We start from the raw sequence: 25,165 nt of genomic DNA, 5'->3' as shown, positions 1-25,165 counted from the left end.
ATTTGATGTTCTTTAAAAAGGGAAACTAGCTTTATAACTATATTTTTCATATACTCTAAGTCTATTGCATATTTCAAGTGCTTTGAAACTTAGCATGCTCATTGAGTCAGAGATTGCCCAATTTCCATCAACTATTCTTTCTTAGTAACCGTTTGACTGTTGGTTTTAGCATAGCACCATATAACTAAAGTGTCCACTTAAAAAAAAAAAAATCATTTCCCATGTTCCTTTGTAGTGCAGTGTAATGATGTGACCAAATTCTAGCAAAAACTTAAGCAGAAGTTGTTGTGTGGGACTTTAGTAAATCTAGAATGGTGGAGCCAGAAAGATTAAGGGAACTTGTTTCCCTGAGAAAGACGGGGTTGCCTTTCTGATCCTATTTTGTCTATGCCTACCTGTTTTTTATGTGAAAAAACTACCTTATTTAAGCCATTGTTTTAGGGATCTTTGTTATTTGTACTTGAATGAAATTTGTAACATACCTGGTCATGTTCTATGTTCTTTCATTATTACTAGACCCATTGCTCTTTATTAATTTCTAGCACATCCAGTTGTGTTATATCTTCTCCAGTTTCCTATTGTTGCTGGACCTAATATCTAAGGGATGTGCTATTTACCCATTCATAAGTCATTTAGTTGGGCTATAGCTGTTTCTATATAGCACAGAAACAACTAGATAAAAATGTGAAAAAAAATCTTCCATTTTAATATTATAGTGAAAAACATTTGCACAACTCTATCTTTCTTCCAGAGGTAGCACCCTTGACTTCCTCTCCCACCTGCTTTTGGAGATCTGTTTCCATCTCAGTGAAACACCTCCGTGTAGGAGGTATCATCATGTTCAGTGACCCCATCTCTTCATCATACTCTGCTATTTATCTCCTCACCCAAATGGGGTAATAATTGCAACCTTTCCTCCTGATTTTTCAGGCAGTTAGCCCAAAGCCACAAACAGAGTCAGAATTTTTTTTATCAAGTGTATTTTTAGTTGATATTAAGAGAAAGGGAACACTGCTTTCTAGTACTGAAGATCGCAAAATGTAAAACTAAGAGTTGGTGACAGCTGTGACTCCAATATGTAAACAAACATTGGTGTTAAGAGAGTAAACAGTATAGAGCAGATAGCTCACAAAGTCCGATAGCTTTTGGGTTTCGAAGAATAATTGTCCCAGAAGTCCTTATTCTTGGTTAGTTATATGAGTCAATAATTCTCCCATTAGACTAATTTTGTCTCATTTTAATATCAAACATTTTGCAAACAAAAGTTCTGAACTACAAGCCGAGAAGCTGACATATGTATCTTTAATGAAATAATCTAATTGGTCTTATGGTATTTGACACTGGGCAGCCAAAACATTTTTGCTTCTTGTGCGACGATTCCAATAACCTTTTGTAGACAGTGTTTACAGACTTGCACGACTAACTTGAGGCCTACATATCCTCAAAATATGAATAAGGGACATCCATGTGAACCATTTCAGAATTTCAAAAAAATGTGTACCTTGTTGTTAGTTGATTATTTTTTAAAAGGCAGCCTTTTATTTAAATGAAAAAAATATTAGAACCATGTATGATATCAAAAAACTTACAGTGAACATAAAATGATGCACCAGGCGGGAACATATCAGCACATTTTATCAGGGGGAAAAGAAAGTTCAGGATTAGTGGGATTAAAATATTTTATCTTCAAGCAATCCTTCTCTTAGGCTTCTTTCTGAAACCCAGAAATTTGTTAGAATAATGTAATCTCTGCTCTTCTAGGCTCTCTGTATATCTAAGGACTGGAAAAAAGAATTTCCTCTCTGTTTATTTGAGTAATTCCTCAGAAGCATTAATTATTAGATCCCATTTGTCAGATTTTGCACTGCAGAAGTAGGGGAGTAGAAATTGAGTAATTATCTTGCTCCCATATTATATATTTTCTTTCTCCTTTTTATTTTTAATTGGTACACTGGGTAAGATGCAGCTTTTTATGATGAGGTATTTTAAGTGTTGTTTTGGTACATATATCTATCTAACAGAAGGGAATATTCTGAGGTTTCAAATTATTTTAGTGGTGTCCAAATTATATTTATTTTAAATAGTTTTTTTGTTTGTATACTTTCTTACTTGTGCCCACTTTATTATAAAAAGAAAATGAACAACATATAAATATGTGTAATATGTAGGAACATAAAGTGCATTTAAATAAAAAACAAATGAAGAATAAACTAGACTTAACCAAGTGCCCTGGAACCAGTGTGATTAGTTCCTACCATCCATGCCATCAACTCAAATACACTTACAAGGAGCAGCCCATATGTTTGATCATACATTTTTGAAAAACACAAGGAGGGGAAAATAATTCTTTATTAAATATTTAGCATTTATATCCATGTTGTCCAATAGCATAGCCACTGGCCACATGACAGTTAGACATTTGAAATGTGGTTAGTTCAAATTAACATACATTCTGGGGGCACCTGGGTGGCTCAGTTAGTTAAGCATCTTACTCTTGATTTGGGCTCAGGTCATGATCCCAGGGTTATGGAATTGAGCCCCACTTTGGGTTCTGCACTGAGCACGGAGCCTGCTTAAGATTCTCTCTCTCTGTTCCTCTTCCCTGCTCATGTGTGCTCTCTCCCTCTAAATAAATAAATAAATAAATAAATGTAACATACACTTTGAATTTCAAAGACTTGGAATAAAAAAGTTTGTCAATTTTTATGGTGCTTACATATTTAATGAAATATTTTGGATATATAGGGTTAAACAAAATATATTATTAAAACTAATTTCACCTGTTCCTTTCCACCTTTCTTAGACTGACTACTAAAAATATTTAAAATTACATGTATGGCTTGCAGTTGTGGCTTTTATTATATTTCTTTGGGACAGAACTGGTCGATGCAATAAAATAATTTCATTACTCCAGGAAAACACCACTATTCCTAATACAGTCTTCATTTTGCATGGTTCTGATATGCATGGGTTTCAGCTTCTGTTATTTCCATTTAGTTAAAAAATACTAGCCCTCCAACAATATGATCCAGAGTTTAGTTACCAGGTTATATTAACTGTGAGTTGCTGCATAAAGTACAAATTTCATGGCTAGTTACGTATTTCACAAATATTTATGCACATCATGATTAGTGAGCAATCATGGCACTTCCTTCATGGTCTTTTGCTGATTGGTTACTGGATATCTGTTATTCGGTCGATGTACACAGGCAGTAAAGCATGTAGCTATGGTGCCTTCTGGTCTCCTAGTGACAAACCATGTGACACTTAACATTTACCAATTATCTATTGATAATCAAAACAGATGCCTCCTGCTTTGGTCTTCTTCTTCAAAATTACTTTGGCTATTCGGGGCCTTTTGTGGTTCCATATGAATTTTAGGATTGCTTGTTCTAGTTTCGAGAAGAATGCTGGTGCAATTTTGATTGGGATTGCATTGAATGTGTAGATAGCTTTGGGTAGTATTGACATTTTGACAATATTTATTCTTCCAATCCATGAGCAGGGAATGTCTTTCCATTTCTTTAAATCTTCTTCAATTACCTTCATAAGCTTTCTATAGTTTTCAGCATACAGATCCTTTACATCTTTGGTTAGATTTATTCCTAGGTATTTTATGCTTCTTGGTGCAATTGTGAATGGGATCAGTTTCTTTACTTGTCTTTCTGTTGCTTCATTGTTAGTGTATAAGAATGCAACTGATTTCTGTACATTGATTTTGTATCCTGCAACTTTGCTGAATTCATGTATCAGTTCTAGTAGACTTTTGGTGGAGTCTATCGGATTTTCCATGTATAATATCATGTCATCTGCAAAAAGCGAAAGCTTGACTTCATCTTTGCCAATTTTGATGCCTTTGATTTCCTTTTGTTGTCTGATTGCTGATGCTAGAACTTCCAGCACTATGTTAAACAACAGCGGTGAGAGTGGGCATCCCTGTCGTGTTCCTGATCTCAGGGAAAAAGCTCTCAGTTTTTCCCCGTTGAGGATGATGTTAGCTGTGGGCTTTTCATAAATGGCTTTTATGATCTTTAAGTATGTTCCTTCTATCCCGACTTTCTCAAGGGTTTTTATTAAGAAAGGGTGCTGGATTTTGTCAAAGGCCTTTTCTGCATCGATTGACAGGATCATATGGTTCTTCTCTTTTTTTTTTGTTAATGTGATGTATCACGTTGATTGATTTGCGAATGTTGAACCAGCCCTGCATCCCAGGAATGAATCCCACTTGATCATGGTGAATAATTCCTTTTATATGCCGTTGAATTCGATTTGCTAGTATCTTATTGAGAATTTTTGCATCCATATTCATCAGGGATATTGGCCTGTAGTTCTCTTTTTTTACTGGGTCTCTGTCTGGTTTAGGAATCAAAGTAATACTGGCTTCATAGAATGAGTCTGGAAGTTTTCCTTCCCTTTCTATTTCTTGGAACAACTTGAGAAGGATAGGTATTATCTCTGCTTTAAACGTCTGGTAGAACTCCCCTGGGAAGCCATCTGGTCCTGGACTCTTATTTGTTGGGAGATTTTTGATAACCGATTCAATTTCTTCGCTGGTTATGGGTCTGTTCAAGCTTTCTCTTTCCTCCTGATTGAGTTTTGGAAGAGTGTGGGTGTTCAGGAATTTGTCCATTTCTTCCAGGTTGTCCAATTTGTTGGCATATAATTTTTCATAGTATTCCCTGATAATTGTTTGTATCTCTGAGGGATTGGTTGTAATAATTCCATTTTCATTCATGATTTTATCTATTTGGGTCATCTCCCTTTTCTTTTTGAGAAGCCTGGCTAGAGGTTTGTCAATTTTGTTTATTTTTTCAAAAAACCAACTCTTGGTTTCGTTGATCTGCTCTACAGTTTTTTTAGATTCTATATTGTTTATTTCTGCTCTGATCTTTATTATTTCTCTTCTTCTGCTGGGTTTAGGCTGCCTTTGCTGTTCTGCTTCTATTTCCTTTAGGTGTGCTGTTAGATTTTGTATTTGGGATTTTTCTTGTTTCTTGAGATAGGCCTGGATTGCGATGTATTTTCCTCTCAGGACTGCCTTCGCTGCGTCCCAAAGCGTTTGGATTGTTGTACTTTCATTTTCGTTTGTTTCCATATATTTTTTAATTTCTTCTCTAATTGCCTGGTTGACCCACTCATTCGTTAGTAGGGTGTTCTTTAACCTCCATGCTTTTGGAGGTTTTCCAGACGTTTTTCTGTGGTTGATTTCAAGCTTCATAGCATTGTGGTCTGAAAGTATGCATGGTATGATTTCAATTCTTGTAAACTTATGAAGGGCTGTTTTGTGACCCAGTATATGATCTATCTTGGAGAATGTTCCATGTGCACTCGAGAAGAAAGTATATTCTGTTGCTTTGGGATGCAGAGTTCTAAATATATCTGTCAAGTCCATCTGATCCAATGTCTCATTCAGGGCCCTTGTTTCTTTATTGACCGTGTGTCTAGATGATCTATCCATTTCTGTAAGTGGAGTGTTAAAGTCCCCTGCAATTACCACATTCTTCTCAATAAGGTTGCTTATGTTTATGAGTAATTGTTTTATATATTTGGGCGCTCCGGTATTCGGCGCATAGACATTTATAATGGTTAGCTCTTCCTGATGGATAGACCCTGTCACTATTATATAGTGTCCTTCTTCATCTCTTGTTACAGCCTTTAATTTAAAGTCTAGTTTGTCTGATAGAAGTATGGCTACTCCAGCTTTCTTTTGGCTTCCAGTAGCATGATAACTAGTTCTCCATCCCCTCACTCTCAATCTAAAGGTGTCCTCAGGTCTAAAATGAGTCTCTTGTAGACAGCAAATAGATGGGTCTTGTTTTTTTATCCATTCTGATACCCTATGTCTTTTGGTTGGCGCATTTAATCCATTTACATTCAGTGTTATTATAGAAAGATATGGGTTTAGAGTCATTGTGATGTCTGTATGTTTTATGCTTGTAGTGATGTCTCTGGTACTTTGTCTCACAGGGTCCCCCTTAGGATCTCTTGGAGGGCTGGTTTAGTGGTGACAAATTCCTTCAGTTTTTGTTTGTTTGGGAAGACCTTTATCTCTCCTTCTATTCTAAATGACAGACTTGCTGGATAAAGGATTCTCGGCTGCATATTTTTTCTGTCTAGCACACTGAAGATCTCGTGCCAATTCTTTCTGGCCTGCCAAGTTTCAAAAGAGAGATCAGTCACGAGTCTTATAGGTCTCCCTTTATATGTGAGGGCACGTTTACCCCTTGCTGCTTTCAGAATTTTCTCTCTATCCTTGTATTTTGCCAGTTTCACTATGATATGTCGTGCAGAAGATCGATTCAAGTTACGTCTGAAGGGAGTTCTCTGTGCCTCTTGGATTTCAATGCCTTTTTCCTTCCCCACTTCAGGGAAGTTCTCAGCTATTATTTCTTCAAGTACCCCTTCAGCACCTTTCCCTCTCTCTTCCTCCTGTGGGATACCAATTATGCGTATATTATTTCTTTTTAGTGTATCACTTCGTTCTCTAATTTTCCCCTCATACTCCTGGATTTTTTTATCTCTCTTTTTCTCAGCTTCCTCTTTTTCCATAACTTTATCTTCTAGTTCACCTATTCTCTCCTCTGCCTCTTCAATCCGAGCCGTGGTGGTTTCCATTTTGTTATGCATTTCGTTTAAAGCGTTTTTCAGCTCCTCGTGACTGTTCCTTAGTCCCTTGATCTCTGTAGCAAGAGATTCTCTGCTGTCAGCTATACTGTTTTCAAGCCCAGCGATTAATTTTATGACTATTATTCTAAATTCACTTTCTGTTATATTATTTAAATCCTTTTTGATCAGCTCATTAGCTGTTGTTATTTCCTGGAGATTCTTCTGAGGGGAATTCTTCCGCTTGGTCATTTTGGATAGTCCCTGGAGTGGTGAGGACCTGCAGGGCACTTCCCCTGTGCTGTGGTGTATAACTGGAGTTGGTGGGCGGAGCCGCAGTCAGACCTGATGTCTGCCCCCAGCCCACCGCTGTGTTCACAGTCAGAGTGGTGTGTGCCTTCTCTTCCCCTCTCCTAGGGGCGGAATTCACTGTGGGGTGGGGTGGCCTGTCTGGGCTACTTGCACACTGCCAGGCTTGTGATGCTGGGGATCTGGCGTCTTAGCTGGGGTGGGTAGGCAAGGTGCACAGGGGCAGGAGGGGCAGGCTTAGCTTGCTTCTCCCTAGGTGATCCACTTCAGGAGGGGCCCTGTGGCAGCAGGAGGGAGTCAGATCCGCTGCCGGAGGTTTGGCTCCGCAGAAGCGCAGAGTTGGGTGTTTGCACGGAGCGAGCAAGTTCCCTGGCAGGAACTGGTTCTCTTTGGGATTTTGGCTGGGGGATGGGCGGGGGAGATGGTGCTGGCGAGCGCCTTTGTTCCCCACCAAACTGAGGTCTGTCGTCAGGGGGCTCAGCAGCTCTCCTTCCCTTTGTCCTCCAGCCTTCCCGCTTTCTGAGCAGAGCTGTTAACTTATGACCTCCCAGACGCTAAGTCGCGCTTGCTGTCGGAACACAGTCCGTCAGGCCCCTCCGCTTTTTGCAAGCCAGACTCGGGGGCTCTGCTTGGCCGGCGAGCCGCCCCTCCGCCCCGGCTCCCTCCCGCCAGTCCGTGGAGCGCGCACCGCCTCGCCACCCTTCCTACCCTCTTCCGTGGGCCTCTCGTCTGCGCTTGGCTCCGGCGACTCCGTTCTGCTAATCCTCTGGCGGTTTTCTGGGTTATTTAGGCAGGTGTGGATGGAATCTAAGTGATCAGCAGGACGCGCGGTGAGCCCAGCGTCCTCCTACGCCGCCATCTTCCCTCTCTCTTTCTAATCTTAAAAAGGGGAGCAGCAAAGAGTTTGGGATTATATTCTAAAAGAAATACCTCTACTGGGGATATTCTGTGTTACCAGTTAAGTAACAAAGGGTCTTATGTTTTAACAATCAGCAGAATAATATAGTTATCAATTAGATTAACTATTAAATCAGTTAGAGGGGTATTGATGGTTATAAAAGGTATATATATTCTGAGAAGTAATCTTTTACTTCAGGTTTTCTTTTCTTGGTTTGAGATGCTGAGTTAGCCAAGTAAGATTTGGTATTGAGACTATGGAGTAGATATGGGTACTGTTCTTATTTGTTTTTGTTTATTTGTTTGTTGTGCACCCTTGTGAGCATTCCTTAGTGCTGATAAAACTGAGCACTGTCTGGAGTACTTATGATTTCATTCTACCTCCTTTTTCCATAGAGAATTATTTTACCACAGCATGTTAGATCATACATGAAAGTAATCTACTTTCTTTTCCCATTAATTCTTTCCTTTATCTTCCTTATATTGGCTATGCCATATTTTCTGTTTTTAATATTTTGACATAAATTTACATGTCATAGGATCTTCACAGGGACAATGTGAGGTAAGGCAGGCATTTTTATTTCCCTTTGTGACATGAAGGAAATGAGACTATAGGGAAAAGGTGACTATTTGTGAAATCCATGAGAGCACACCTGACAGATTTCCAGTTGCTGGGAGCATAGTTTCCTAGAGGCCTGAGCTGTTTCCTCTGACATCTATCACAGGAATGCTATGGAAGGCTTATTTCTAGGTAACTTGAGATTCCTCCGAGTAGCTAACTTTGATTGGAGTACTCTCCCATGGCTGCATTTAGTCTTCCCTGGACTGCCAGTCTGGGACATGTCTACCTACCTTTCCTTCTCTCTCCTTAACTCTGGGTCATACTCACATTGTAGTCTAATGGCTTTCTTGGCCTTTCCAGCCTCTGCCTTGTTTTCTTTCCTGTAAGCATTTCCACTTATAAACTTAGATAAGAGAGAGCTGGCTTTCAGAAACATAAGAAATGCAAACAAACTTAGTGCTAGAGATTTCAGCTTCCTGTTTCAGCAGAATATAGCATTTGCAGGAGCCCACAGGGAAACCATTGAAACTCTGTCAGCCTCTATGTACCCCTACATCTACCTGTTAGAAGAGAAATTTATGACTTCTTTTCCTCTTGCACGTTTCAATTTCTTGATTAGAACCTGTCAGGCAAAGGAGCCTGGAAAATGGGGTCCATTTTCTGTCCTGTAGGGGAAAGCATAGAACAGAGGGGTTGGTGTTGAGGACCTATACATGATAGTTAGAAACAATTCAAGAAAGAAGTGTTCCTAAAGACAAATTCTTCTTGGCTGGCCATTTTTACTGTCCATTTCTTTTGTGCCATTTTATTGTAGATTTTATTCTTTAAACTTGACTCAGGATCAGACATTGAAATTCCTTAAAATATGATCACTGTAGGGCTCTGCATCACTCTTTCTGGATGTTTCTCTTTCAGTCTTTCACACCCACTCTTTTCTAGCTTCCATATCCTCTGCAAGTGACTGTTCTGTTAAGATGTAGGAATGGGGGGCGCCTGGGTGGCACAGTCGGTTAAGCGTCCGACTTCAGCCAGGTCATGATCTCGCGGTCCGTGAGTTCGAGCCCCGCATCGGGCTCTGGGCTGATGGCTCAGAGCCTGGAGCCTGTTTCCGATTCTGTGTCTCCCTCTCTCTCTGCCCCTCCCCTGTTCATGCTCTGTCTCTCTCTGTCCCAAAAATAAATAAACGTTGAAAAAAAAAAATTAAAAAAAAAAAAAAAAAAAGATGTAGGAATGGATGCATTTAGAGAGAGCAAAATGTTGACCTGCTTCTTTATCAGTTTGAAGGCGAGAAAGCTTTATTTTTCTAACCTGTCTTTGTGTTTTACTTAACCGTTTTCTAGGGGTGTGAAATAGTGGCAATAAATACTTAAACATTTAATCTTCTACTGATAGCTTAGCTTCTTCGAGGAAAAAAAAATCAGAGTGTGGTCTGGTAAAAAGCCAAGATATTTTGCATTTTTCTTTTTATCAAATCCTTAGCATGAGGCTCCTGTTGAAGGATTTGTTTAATTATTGAACATGTACCACCTTTAAGTCATTTATTATTCTAGAATCTGAAAATAGAGTGGTGAATAAGACAAAAATATCCCCTGCTCTTATGAAATTTTCATTTCTAGTGACAAGGGCCATCAATAAATGGTTAAATCAATTAAATAAAAAAAGAGCGATGATGATTTCAGACAGAAGTAAAATCTGTGAATAAAATACAACAATGCAATATGAAAGAATAGATAGCTGGCTATGGGCACAGCATGGCTTGGAATACCTATCTAAAGAGTTGCATTTATTTGAGAATGCAACTTCTTGAGAATGCAACTTTTTGAGAAGAAAAAATTTCCAGCTACCTAGGGCCAGAACATTCTAGGCAGAGAAAGCAGAACGTGCAAAGTTCTTAATGCCTATTCCTGGCAGAAAAGAATCGGACATTGTTCAGCAATGCAGAAAGTCAGTATGGCTGTATCATAAAGGAACAAGGGAGAGTTAAGAGAGTTATGAAAGGTGAATTTGGAAAAACAAACCAGAATCTGTAGGGTTCTGTAACTATGTTGAGTCTGTGTTTTATTCCAAGAGCAAGTGTACATTATTGTAGCAGTGAAAACACAAGTGTTACGTGCTCTGGTTTGTATCTTTTAATTAAAAACTAAGACTAAAATAAGTGAACCATGTTTTTTATCAAGCTTTTATTCCTTGCAATTGCTATATTTTGGAATATACTAATTTTCCATTATCCATAAAACAACATAATGAACATTTTATCATGGGTTTCGGTTATCTTATTTTTTTATGAATACATATAATACTCTGACACAAAAGTATATTGAAAATCTGATATATTTTTGTTGATATATTTTTTATTTCCAAAAGTGTACTAAAATTAGAAGACTAGGACAATAGAGTGTAATTGTTGCTTCTATATTTCTTAAATATTGCATATTTATTGATTACTTGTCCTGGAAGTCTCACTAGAGATCCAGACTGACTCAAGTCCTGTACAAATAATCTTTGTAAGAAAAAAAAAATTGTCAAGTGATAGGAGGTAGAGAAAGGAGAAAATGTAATAGTGCAGGGAAGGGTGTAAGCATTATGTGGAGAAATCCATCAGATAACATTATAGAGTTCAGCACCGGAAATTACTTGCATTCGCCTGCTGGAGCATTTCTAGAAGAGAGGATCATAAGCTTTATTTTCAACCTCACAGTTCTTGTAATAAAAAGACTCCCCTCCCCCAACGGAATGAACCCCAGCCAAGAAAATGAGGAGATAAACTCTTCAAAAAACCTTTGTGCCAGTTATAAGAATGATTAGAATAAAAGGCCAAGTGTCATGAATTTTGATACCTGTTCCCGACAGTGGACAGCACTCCTTTTGCAGCCTCCAGCAGTCCAGTTCATCTCACTGTACTTATGTGCACTCAGCAACATGGCTTCTGTGCTCAAAAGTACTTCTTTCTAGCACATTGTACAGACCTTTTATTCAACACATGAAACGTTTTGAGTTACTCTAGGGGAAGATAAATAACAACAAATATTAACATCCTTTTTTCCAGATTTGGGATTGAGAAGCAAAGTTGGCAGGCAGACAGCTGTGATGCTATAACTATGGAAGCTCTTTCTTCCTGAGCTAAATGAAACTCTTATTTAATGACTTCATTTTCACACTTCCTTTTCCTGTACTCCTTCAGAAATAAGTTTTAATTCACTCAATCAGTCAGAATTGTTGAATGTCTATTTTGTGTCAGGCAATTTGTTTTCAACATGAAGTGAATTGTGTATAGAGTATGTTGATGTTAAGTGTGTATGTGTTTGTGAGTTTGTGAGTGCTGATATACAGGGTAACTTATTTACTAATTTATTTTCTATAAAAGTGTGTTAAAATAGATAAAGTGCTATACAATAGAGCTATTTTATGAAAAATAATATAATGCATATACAAATTGCATTTTGCTTTGGAGCAAGAATAAAATTCTACTTAGTTTCATTTTTTAAAAAATGATTATATGGACTACAAAACTTACCTTTCTTACAAAGCATTTTTTAAAATATTAGTATGCATTATTTTTTTTTCAATATGTAACCACCCCATTCCATTTATCATGTTTTATCTTATTGGGCACCTACAGAATAAATGAAAGTGAGTTACCATTGATTCCACTAGCAGAGACAGTGTGTATACAATTGGATAGAAATCTCAAACCATTAAAGCATTTCTCACTGAAAACATAACTTAAAATCGTTAGACTGCTCATATGATGTTCTTGTTCTTTATTGTCCGAAGTCATACTTTTGTTATTGAATATTTAACCAGGGGTCTTTTCTACTTTGGGTATATAATCTCTGAGACCAGTTATTTGATTTCTGGTGTCAACCTTGCTTCTTCTCTTAAAATATAAATCATAGTTCTTGCCATCAGTCTACTTTAAACCACTAGGTTGTCCTCTTAAAAGAAAGGATTAAGGATATGTTTTACTTTATGGATTCCTACAAAATTTTATTATCTACTATACCCCAACCTGGCTATGACCCAAGTTGTCTGCCAAAATTATTTTTGCTAAGTACACGCATGGCTTCCATGTCATGGAAACAGTTCAGTCTTCATCCGGATACTGCATAGTTCAGCCACCAAAGGGGAGGGTAGAAATCCTCTCCTCAGCACAGATATGGAACTGATAGCATTCCTCATCCTCTGATTACAGTCACTCCTCTAAGGAAGAAGGGTCAATCTGTGCCCTTCAAAATACTGAATCCCTAAGTAATGGCATCACCAGTGACCCAGGTTCCAGGGGTCATAAGGTGTGAGCTACACACTCATGATCTCTCCATGATCTTTTGTCTCTCAGCATATCAGACACTCACTTTGGGCTTCTTATATGTGTACCACTGGTTTTCATCCTTGGGTAACATTTATATGTAAACTGTTATAGCCCTCTCCATCATCCAGCTGTTCCTTCAGAAAAGCTCAGGTAGCTATATTGTAGGATTCTCCCCCTTTTTAATTAGTGTAAGAAAGATTGTTAGGCTTTGTTTAAAGCAAAACCTCTAGAAATTAACATAACTTACTATAGAAAGTAGGAAAACATTAATTTAAACATTCAAAACTTTTGGTGACTTGAGCATTGGTGTTTGAATTTTATCTTAAAAGATGAGCTTGAAAGCAAGTCTCATGGAGCAATAGATTAAAGGCACAATTCTCAGAGGAAAACATTGACAACTTTTTAATGATGGCTTTAAAAGAAAGCACCACATCATTTCTGATCAAAACTTATGGTTCTTGTTTACATGTCCCACATAGAAGCAGAATTTTCAGAACTTATATGTGTCTGTATATGACACACAAAATGTGATTTAAAAGTGATTTTTAAAAAAAAAATGCAACATACAGTTATCAAACTTCCTGTGACAAACATGGTGCAGGTGTCTTTAAAAGCATTACAGAACCTGAATGGTGGAAAGCCTTTGATTGCTCCTGTGTTGGTTTAATTTTAAACACCATATGCCATTATTCAGTTATGAAGAATAAATATAGGGCATTGTTAATGGATGGGTATTTGGGATGGCACAGTAAGTTCATGTTTGATGCTCTCTTATGAAAACACAAAGCAATCTTGATTAGAATTTTTGGGAAAATTAAAAGACGTAGCTGAGCTCAAAACAAGGATAAACTTCTCCACAGTTCAGAAATAAAAAGAGAGACAAAGCAGTGGATGATGCTGAATCTATACTCCCCTGGGCAGAAGCTAGCAGGTAATGGGACTGAAAGTTCTCCCTGTAAAGTCTGACACAGGGCCAACCTTCTTGCCTGCATCCAGAGCTTGCATCCAATTCCTCAAATGTATAAAACATAAAAATGATAAAGTGTTATTTTTCATCTAATACCCTGAATCTGCAGTTTCATAGTAAGCAGTGAGTCTAGGGAAGAGAAGGGTAAAGGCACACTTCTGGTGATCAGGAACAAAATCAAGCTGCTCTTTGACTCAGCAAATTGAACTATGACTTCTCCCATGAAACAACAAGGGAGAGGCTTTAGAATATCATAATAAGAATTGGTCTTAGACTTCCAGGGAAGATGGCAGAGTAGGAGGATTCTCAGCTTACCTCATCCCACAGATACAACTAAATAACACCCACATCAGTGTAAATAACCCAGAAAGTGATCTGAAGACTGGCAGAACAGACTCTCCACAGCAAAATATAGAGAAGAGGCCACATTGAAAAGGGTAGGAAGGACAGCAATGTGGTCTGGAGCTAAAAGGAACCCATGGACCTGTGGAGCAGTTTGTGGGAGGGACATATGCAGTGGACAGGAGAGGGGAGAGAAAAAGGCCCTCACACCAGATCCCCCGGGTACCAGCAACCCATATGGGGAAGACAAATCCCCATAATATTTGGTTTTGAAAACCAGAGGGGAACTAATTTTGTGAGTTCTTAAAATCAGTGGGTCTTCACATCTAGAACTTTAACATTAGTGGACTCTGCTCTAGGAAAGCCAGGAGGGTGAAAGGAAACTGAGTCCCTGCCTTTAAGGAGACAGCACAAGCAATAGCCCTGCAGAGACACAACATAAAAACAGCTGTTTGAAAAATTGATGGGGTATACCAGAGAGAGATTTGTTTACTAATCTCACAGCATGTGCTGGAGAGGCAGGGATTGTTGTGAGACTTCTCCATGAATAAAAGAGCTGGCAGGCACCATTTCCCCATCCCCCTAACCCCCATCCTAGATACCCAGACACCTGTGGGAACCAGCACAGTGCCAACACTCTTCACCTAATTGCATACACCCCACACCCCACCCCTACACTCTTTTTCCTCCACCAACCTGGCTAGCCTCAGAGAGATGATTGAGTAACTGCAGGTCCTCTCCCACAGTGAAGCTGCACAGATCTTCCTGGCACTGCACACCCTGCTCCCATGCTATTCTGTGGATTCACCCCTTCCAGCCCTATGGCAGTTTTCTAAAGCAGCTCCCATAGCAGAACTGCACCAACTTTGCTAACACTGTGGACCCCTTCCTGCATTCTCCAGCAGACCTGCCCCCTCCAATTCACCCTTGGTTAGAGCCCATCCAAAGTGCTTCCACAGGCCTGGCAGTGTGCAAGCAGTCCCAGTAGGATCCAGCACCACTCCAAAGTGATTCCTACCCTCGTGAGAAGGGAAGATAACCACATATACCAATCTAACTGCCCCAGCAGCAGGCTGGGGCAGACATCTGCTCTGACTGCAGGCTCCACCTGCCAACAAAAGCTTCTCAGGGAATAACAAAAGGAAAGTGCCCTGCAGTTGAGTGATACTGCATCTATGGAAAGTGCCTGGTCTAACTCAACCTAAACCCAAGGTGGCCACAGACTGGCCCAGTAACAACACAAAGACCAAAGCCTGCCCACAACAGGCAAAGAGAGCCAAAACAGATGAAGGACTAGACTGATGACAAAAGCAGCTTAGCTGCAAATAGGGCACATACAACAAACATAGGAGACACCCCTGATGTGCTAGGTTCTGGTAATGGGGGACACTGAACTGCTGACCACTACAGGACTGCTTCTTCATAAGGTCACTAATTTCAAGGGCAGGAGATCTAGTTGACTTTCCTAACACATATAAACAGACACAGAGAGTTAGAAAAATGAGGAGGCAGAGGAATATGTCCCAAATGAAAAAAGAGGACAAAATCACTGCAAGAGAGCTAAACAAAACAGAGACAATATGCCTGCTAGGGAATATAAGATAATGGTTATAAAGAAACTCACTGGATTTGAGAAAAGAGTGGAGGATCTCAGTGAGACCCTTCACAAAGAGATAGAAAACATGAAACAGAACCAACAAGATATAGAACTTAATAACTGAAATTAAAAATACACTAGATGGAGGGGCGCATGGGTAGCTCAGTCAGTTAAGTGTCCGACTTCAGCTCAGATCATTATCTTGCTGTTTGTGAGTTCAAACCCTGAGTAGGTCTCTGTGCTAATAGCACAGAGCCTGGAGCCTGCTTCGGTTTCTGTGTTTCCCTCTCTCTCTACCCCTCCTCACTCTTGGTCTGTCTGTCTCTCTCTCAAAAATAAATGAACATTAAAAATAATAAAAATACACTAGATGGAATAAATAGTAAACTAGAGGAAGCAGAAGAACAGATTAGCAATGTGGAGGAGAGAATAATGGAAAGCAATCAAGCTGAAGAAGACTGAGAAAATAATACAAAATGAAAATAGACTTAGGGAACTCAGCACACCATCAAGTTTGTATTACAGGGATCCCAGAAGGGAAAGAGAGATAAAATATGGGGGAGGGGGAGGCAGAAAATGTATTTGAAGAAATAACAGCTAAAAACTTCCTGAATCTAGGGAAGGAAACAGAAATCCAGATCCAGGATGCACAGAAAGCCCTGAACAAAATCAATCCAAGGAGGTCCACACCAATACATTTAGTGATTAAAATGGTAAAAGGTAGTGATAAAAAGAGAATTTTAAAATCAGCAGGAGAAAAGAAAACTGTTATATACAAGAGAAACCTCATAAGGCTATCTCTTGATTTTTCAGCAGAAATTTTGCAGACCAGAAGAGAATGCAATGTTATGTTCAAAGTTCTGAAAGAAAAAAAAAATATGTTCACCTGAGAGTATTCTATCTGGTAAGGCTATCATTCAGAATAGGAGAGATAAAAATTTTCCCAAACAAAAGTTAAAGGAATTCATCACCACTAATAGATCTACAAGAAATGTTAACGGGGACTCTTTGAGTGGAAGAAAAGAATGTAAGTAGGAGTAAGAAAAGTAGGAAACACAAAATAAAATTAAGTATATCTGTAAAAGTCAATCAAGAGATTTACAAAATAAAAGGATGATAAGTGTGATACCATAAACCTAAAACATGGGTGAGGGAGCAGTAAAAATTTTGTGTTTTCAGAATAAGTTCAAACTTAAGTGACCATCAACTTATATAGACTTCTATATGAAGTAGATGTGATATCCAAACTAATGGTGATCACAAGTACAAACTTGTCATAGATATGCCAAAAAATAAATAAGTAAATAAAGAGAAAGGAATCCAAGTATCTCACTAAAGAAAGCTAGCAAACCATGATAGGAGAGAGCAAGAGAAGAAGGGAACAGAGAAGAACTACAAAAACAACCATAAAACAAGAACAAAATGGCAATAAGTACATACCTGTCAATAATTACTTTGAATAAAGGAAGTAATTGATAATAAAACACTGATTGCAGGGAATTTTAACACTCCACTTACATCAATGAGTAGATCATCAAATCAGAAAATCAACAAGCAAACAGTGGCTATGAATGACACATTGGACCAGATGGATCTAACCGATTTATTCGGGACATCCCATCCTAAAACGAGAATACAGATTCTTTTCAAGTGTTGATGGAATATTATCCAGAATAGATCCACACATTAGGTCACAAGTCTCAACAGATTTGAAATATTTTAAGTCATACTGTACATCTTTTCTGATGACAATACTATGAAACTAGAAATCAGCCACAAGAAAAAATCTGGAAAGAACACAGATACATGGAGGTTAAATAACATTCTACAAAAAGATGAATGAGTCAACCAAAAAAATCAAAGGGGAAATTTTAAAAAATACATGGAGACAAATGAAATTGAAAACACAATGGTCCAGTAACCTAAGGATGAAGCAAAATCTGTTCAGAGGGAAGTTTATAGCAATATGGACCTACCTCAAAAGCAAGAAGAATCTCAAATAAATAACCTAACCTTACATCTAAAGGAGGTAGAAAAAGAACAAATGATACCCCAAAACAGTAGAAGAAAGAAAATAATAAAGATTAAAGCAGAAATAAATGAAATAGAAACAACAACAGCAACAACAAACAATAGAACAGATCAATGAAACCGGGAGCTGGTTGTTTGAAAAGATCAACAAAATTGTTGAACATTTAGCCAGACATATCTAAAGATAAAGACAGAAAGAGAGAGAGAGCGAGAGAGTACTCAAACAAAATCAGAAATTAGAGGGAAGAAATAACAACCAACACCACAGAAATACAAAGGATTATAAGAGAAAGGGAATATTATGAAAAATTATATGCCCCAAAATTGGAAAACCTAGAAGAAATGGATAAATTCCTGGAAACGTATAACCTTCCAAATCTGAATCAGGAAGAAATAGAAATTTGAACAGACAGATTATCAGCAATGAAATACAATCAGTAGTTAAAAAAACTCCCAACAAACAGAAATCCAGGACCAAGTGCCTTCACAGGTGAATTCTATCAAAGATTTAAAAAGTTAATTCCTGTTCTTCTCAAACTATTCCAAAAAAAAGAAAAGCTTCCAAATTAATTCTGATGCCTGTTTTACCCTCATACCAAAACCAGATAAAGACATTATAAAACAAAAGAGGCCAGTATCTCTGATGAACATAGATGTAACACTCCTCAACAAAATATTTCCAAATTTAATCCAACAATACATTAAAAAAATTATTCACCACAATCAAGTAGGATTTATTCCTGGGATGCAAAGGTGGTTCAATAATCACAAATAAGTCAATGTGATACATCATATATCAATAAGAGAAAGGGTGAAAACATATGATCATTTCAATAGATGCAGAAAAAGCATTTGGCACACTATAAAATCCATTCATGATAAAAACTCTCAATAAAGTAGGTTTAGAGGGAACATAGTTTAACATATTAAAGTCCATATATGAAAAACCCACAGCTAATATATTCAATGGTGAAAAACTAAGCTAGGATAAGGAACAAGGCAAGGATGTCCACTCTTACCACTTTTATTCGATATAGTATTGGGCAAGCAAATAAGAAAAAGAAATAAAAAGCATCCAAATTGGTAAGGAAGAAATAAAATTTTCATTATTCACAGATCATATAATACTATAAGTAGAAAACTCTAAAGACTCCACCAAAAACTAGAACTAATAAATAAATTCAGTAAGGTTGCAGAAACAAAATCAATGTACAGAAATCTATCACATTTCTATACACTAAAAATGAAGTAACAGAAAGAGAAATTCAAACAATCCCATTTTCAATTGCACCAAAACCAAAACAAAAGCCTAGTAATAAACTTAACCCACGAGGTGAAAGACCTGTACTCTGAAAACTATAAAACATTGATGAAAAAACTGAAGATGACACAAACAAATGGAAAGATATTTCATGCTCATGGACTGGAAGAAGAAATATTGTTAAAATGTCTGTAACACCCAGAACAACCTACAGATTAAATGTGATCCCTATCAAAATGCCAACAGCATTTTTCACAGAACTAGAACAAATAATCCTAAAATTTGAATGGAGCCACAAAAGACCCTGAATAGCCAAAGCACTCTTGAAAAAGAAGAACAAAACTGGAAGCATTATAATCCCAGATTTCAAAATATACTATAAAGTTGTAGTGATCAAAACAGTGTGGTACTGGCAACAAAATAGACACATAGATCAATGGAATAGAATAGAGGACCCAGAAATAAATACATGAATATATGGTCAGTTAATCTTTGACATAGGCAAGAATATGCAATGGGAACAAGACAGTCTCTTCAACAAATGGTATTGGAAAAACTGAACAGCTACCTGCAAAAGAATAAAACTGGACCACTTTCTTACACTATATACAAAAATAAGTGCAAAATGGATTAAGGACCTAAATATAAGACCTGAGACCATAAAAATCCTAGCAGAGAGCGCAGGCAGTAATTCATCTGACATCAGCCATAGGAACATCTTTCTATATATGTCTCCTGAGAAAAGAGAAACAAAAGTAAAAATAAACTATTGGGACCACATAAAAATAAAATACTTTTGGACAGCAAAAAACAAGCTACAAAACTTAAAAGATAACCTACTGAATGGGAGAAGTTATTTGCAAATGACATGTTAGGTAAAGAGTTAGTATCCAAAATATATAAAGAACTTACACAATTCAACACCAAAAACAAATAACCCAATTAACAAATGGGCAGGAGACATGAACATACATTTTCCCAAACTAAACATACATATGGACAATAGACAAATGAAAAGATGCTCAACATCACTAATCATCAGGGAAATACAAAACAGAACTGCAATGAGATACCTCCTCACTCCTGTCTGAATGACTAAAATCAAAAACATGAGAGACAACAGTGTTGCCAAGGATTTGTAGAAAAAAGGAACTCTGTTGTGGAAATACAAACTGGTGCAGCCACTCTGGAACACAGTATGGAGTTTCCTCAAAGAATGAAAAATAGAATTATTATATGATCCAATAATTCCACTGTGAGGTATTTACCCACCAAATAAGAGAACACTAATTCAAAAAGATATATGCATCCTATGTTTATTGCAGCATTTTTTTACAATAATAAATTTTTTAAGTATCCTGTGTGCATTGAATAATGAATGACTAAAGAAGTGGTATGTATGCACAGTGGAATATTATTCAGCCATAAAAAGGGATGCAATCTTGCCATTTATAACAACGTGGATAGAGTTAGAGAGCTTAAGTGAAATAAGTCAGTCAGAGAAAGACAAATATCACTGATTTCACTCATATGTATAATTTAAGAAACAAAACAAACAAGCAAAGGAAAGAGAGAATGAGAGAGACAAACAGAAACAGAGAACAAACTGATTGCTACCAAAGGGGAGTTGGGTTGAGTGATGGGTAAAATAGGTGATCAGGATTAAACAGTACACTTAATATGAGCACTAAGTAATGTATAGAATTCTTCAATCAGCTATATTGTGCATCTGAAATGAATATAACACAGTATGTTATATTGGTATTAAAAAATTTAATGTTTATTTATTTTTGAGAGAGAGAGATACAGAGCATGAACAGGGGAGGGGCAGAGAGAGAGGAAGACACTGAATCCAAAGCAGGCTCCAGGCTCTGAGCTGTCAGGATGTGGCCTGACATGGGGCTTGAGCTCACAAACCATGAGATCATGACCTTCACCAAAGTCAGATGCTTAACCGACTGAGTCATTCAAGCACCCCTGGAATTAAAATGTTTTTTAAATGTCTGTTTATTTTTGAGATAGCACAGGTGGATAGCACAAGAGGGGACAGAGGATACAAAGTGAGCTCTGCACTGACAGCAGTGAGCTTGATGTGGGGCTTGAACTCATTAACTGGGAGATCATGACCTGAGCCGAAATTGGATGCTCAAATGACTGAGCCACCTAAGTGCCCCTGAATTAAAATTAAAATTAAAAAAAAAAAAAAAAAGAAGAAAGAAATTCGCTGTTAAAGGGTGGAAGTGAGGAATGGGGCTACTCTAAATTGGCAATAACTGATACTCCTATCTTTATTTGATTTTACATTTTATGTTATTCATTTTTCATTAAAATCTGATTTTTGTCTCAACTTACATGCCTAACCTTAAAAAAAAATGAAAAACTTCAACCATACTGAGAAATACAGGTGACAATGTAAGGAGCACTGAGCATTATCAAATCTTAATATTTGCCACATGTGCTTTTCATCATTTTTAAATAAATCATTATAAATACAGTTTAAACCCCAACTGTAATTCCATTTTTTTGCTTCCCATGTAAGTTTTCATACTAGTACAATATAAGGCATCTACATGCAATATATTATACTATGTTTGAAGTTCACAAACTTTGAGTAAATTGATTGCATCAGGCAATATGTTTTCTTTCCCTAACTTCTGTTTACCTTTCAACATTCTAAGGTTTTCATTTCCCACTAAAACTCTATGAGTCCCCATTTCTCTCCATTGTTTCAACACTTAAGTGTAATTTAATTTTGGACAATCTAATGGCTTAAAATGTTACTATTTCTTTAAATTTGCATTGCCCTGATTACTCATGAACTTGAGCACCATTTCAGATGTTTATTTTTCTTTCAGGTTTCCATTTCTGTGAATTACCCAATAATAATTGTCAATTATAATAATGAATTTTCTGATGTTGAGTACTCCTTGCATTTGCAGTGTGATATTTTTTTTTATATTGCCAAATTCAGTTTACTAGTCGTTTACTTAAAATGCTTATATTCATTCTTATAAATGAAGTTTTTATGCAATTTACTTTCTTGAATTGTCACTGATTTTAGTGTTTATATTAATTTGAGACTCACACTATTGCTCAAATACTGTTCTCTTTTCTTTTTTCTTTTTTGTGCATTTATTTTGACCACCTGTCACTCTCATTAGCATGTCTCACTACTCTTCCATCTTCCTGCCCTTATTTATTGTCTTCATTCTGAATGATTTACTAAATATTATCTTCCTATTTATTCATTCTCCAACTGTGTCTGATGATTATCTTATTTTTATTACCTTTTCTTGTTTTAATTCAAGATTTTTTCTTCAATGTAAACATACTATCTCCCAAAACGATTTTAATTTGGAGTAAATTTAAATTCAGATTGTTGATTTTGTTGGCTTTCTTGTCTTTTGGATTTTATTTATTTATTCACTTATTTTGTAAATTATTGTGGAATCTTGGTGTCTGTTTAATTTTGAGTACTGAGGTTTTATTGTCCTCTCATCCTCTCTCTTTGTTCTCTGCCTTCCTCTCATCACTTATCCTAGTTGCCTACTTCCAGCCCCCAGTGTCCCCCTGTCTACAATCAGGTGTGTGTGTGTGTGTGTGTGTGTGTGCGTGTGTGTGTGCATGTAATTTTAATTCCGGTAGAGTTAAGGTACAGTGTTATATTAGTTACAGGTATACAATATAGTGATTCAACAATTCTATACATTACTCAGTGCTCATCATGATAAATATACTCTTAATCCCCATCACCTATTTTGCCCCACCCAACTCCTCTCTGTTAGCCATCAGTTTGTTCTTTATAGTTAAGAGTCTATTTTTTGGTTTGTCTCTTTCTCTTTTTTTTTCCTTTGCATATTTGTTTTGTTTCTTAAATTCTACGTATGAATGAAATCATATAGTATTTGTCTTTCTCTTACTGACTTATTTCACTTAGCATTATACTCTCTAACTCCATTCATGTTGTTGCAAATGGCAAGATTTCATCCTTTTTAATGGCCAAATAATATTCCATTGTATATATACACCCTATATTCTTTATCCATTTATCTGTTGATGGGCACTTAGGCTGCTTCTATAAGGTGGCCACTGTAAATTTTGTTTCTTTTTGCCTAATTGCAGTGGCTAGAATTCCCAGTACTATGTTGAATAAGAGTGGTGAAAGTAGAATCTCTTCATGCATCCTAATGTTAAAAAGAAATCAAAATATTAATATTAGCTCTTCTGTTATCCCACAGGTCCTTGAGACTCTGTTCTTTTTTTTTTCTTTTTTTCATATTTTATTCAAATTGATTAAATTTTATTTATCAGTTTTCCAGTTCACTAATTCTATCTTCTGCTGTTTCTAATCTACTATGAAGTCCACAGTTGAGTTTTATTTTGATTATTATATTTTTCATTTTTATAAATCCCATTTTCATTCATAATAGCAAATAATTAGAAGATACCCAAATGTTCAACAGGAAAATGGTTAAACAAGTTGTGGCACATCCATATCATGAAAATACTACTCTTCAATGAAAAAGAACTAATTTTTGATAAATTTGACAATTTGGATATATTTCCACGAATTATGCTAAGTGAAAACGCCAATCTCAAAAGGTTATATACTGTATGAAAACACATATATAGCATTAGTGAAATAAAAATAGTTACAGACACAGAGAACAGATGACTGGTTGCCAATTTGGGAGTTCTGACTATAAAATGGTAGCAGAGAGGAACCTGTATATTATAACTATTTGTATCTTGAATGTGGTGGTGTTCACCCAAATCTACACATGTGATAAAATTGCACAGAACTGGGGTGCCTGGGTGGCGCAGTCGGTTAAGCGTCCGACTTCAGCCAGGTCACGATCTCGCGGTCCGTGAGTTCAAGCCCCGCGTCGGGCTCTGGGCTGATGGCTCAGAGCCTGGAGCCTGTTTCCGATTCTGTGTCTCCCTCTCTCTCTGCCCCTCCCCCGTTCATGCTCTGTCTCTCTCTGTCCCAAAAAAAAAAAAAAAAAAAAAAAAATTGCACAGAACTGAATATATGCATATAAACTGAGGTTTGGAGTATATCTAAGAAAAAATACTTATTAATCTAAAACCTGTGGACAAAAATCCTTAAGTAGATTACCACATGCTGCTAAATAAAACCCTACAATGAGACAGTTTCTTGATGAAATATGTCCTTCAGGTCTTGCCTGTAAAGGGTCAGGAATAGGACCAAAATAATTTATTGTTCTGTGTAATGAAGTAAGAGAACATTTTAGAATTCACGGATAGATGAAGAGAAAGATGTATGAGACACTATCATGATAAAGAAAACTGGAAACTGGTTGGTGGGGGAACCACATAAGGCATTAAGAGAGGGGAAACCATGAAGCAACAATGCTTTGGGAGACTCAAAAATGAGGCAAGAGGCAAAGTGAGAAGTTTCTGATGGTGAGTATGTGAATATACTCCCTTGACATAATTTCAACTTGTTTCCTGGCTATAGCTCTCTATTCACTGCCACTCCTTTCCCCTCCTTGCCTTCTCTACCAATTCCACTTGCCTTTACTCTTCACAGAATAACTGGTGTTTGGGGGAGATACAAGGTCAAGAGAAAGTAATAGTCTATTAATAGTCTATAAATAGGTTCATTCAGGGTGCAGAACAAAGAGGTCAGACCACACACACACACACACACACACACAATTCAGTAGGACAAAACCAACCAGAGAGTCTCCACATATTTTGGTTTGTTTATATATATATATATATATATCTGAGTATGTAGAGTGTGTGCAGTTAGTAAGGAATTTTAGTTTAAATATTATGGAGCAGGGTGATCTCAGTAGGCTGAAGGAATTCAGACAAATATTTGATAACTCTACTAGTCATTTCCATATTTTCATGGGGATCTTTCAGTTCCAGCCTCCTCCCTTTCCAGTCCCCTCAGTAGCAGAGCTACTGGAGTAGTGGAATGTCTGTAGGGAAGATGGGAAAACAGAGCTTTTCCATGTGATTGACTCCAATCCAGCCTTGTGAGTTCTAGTTATCTTTTGAAATAGAATACAACACCATGACCACTGAACTTTTACCAATGGATTCTGACTTACCAGCTATCTGACCATCAAGAGTATCACTTAAATCCTTATTTGTCAGTAAGGAAAAAAGGTGAGGGTCACCAGAGTTCGCAGGCTTTACTGAGTGGCCTCCTTCAGTGGATTTGCAAGTGCAAATCTCAAAACACTATCAAGATATCTCAGGCTGGAGAATGAAAGGGAAAGGAAGATATAGCTCCATGTTGATGCTATTTA

At 37.2% G+C, this 25,165-nt stretch overlaps 1 long non-coding RNA gene across 1 annotated transcript in view; it reads right to left on the bottom strand.

Annotated features, from left to right (window-relative positions):
• The window catches only part of LOC147582514 (uncharacterized), an 874,254-nt gene extending 866,483 nt beyond the window's left edge, over nt 1-7,771 (bottom strand). Inside the window, exon 1 of the long non-coding RNA XR_015249212.1 lies at nt 7,621-7,771. This is a non-coding gene — a long non-coding RNA (uncharacterized LOC147582514). The remainder of the gene's footprint in view (nt 1-7,620) is intronic.
• Between the last annotated feature and the right edge of the window lie 17,394 nt (nt 7,772-25,165).

Source organism: Puma concolor, chromosome A3 (genome assembly GCF_028749965.1).
Source record: "Puma concolor isolate L17-30 chromosome A3, mPumCon1.1.hap2, whole genome shotgun sequence".
NCBI classification, from domain to species: domain Eukaryota; kingdom Metazoa; phylum Chordata; class Mammalia; order Carnivora; family Felidae; genus Puma; species Puma concolor.
The sequence above is the reverse complement of the archived record's forward strand: the minus strand, read 5'-3'. Positions and strand labels throughout refer to the sequence as shown.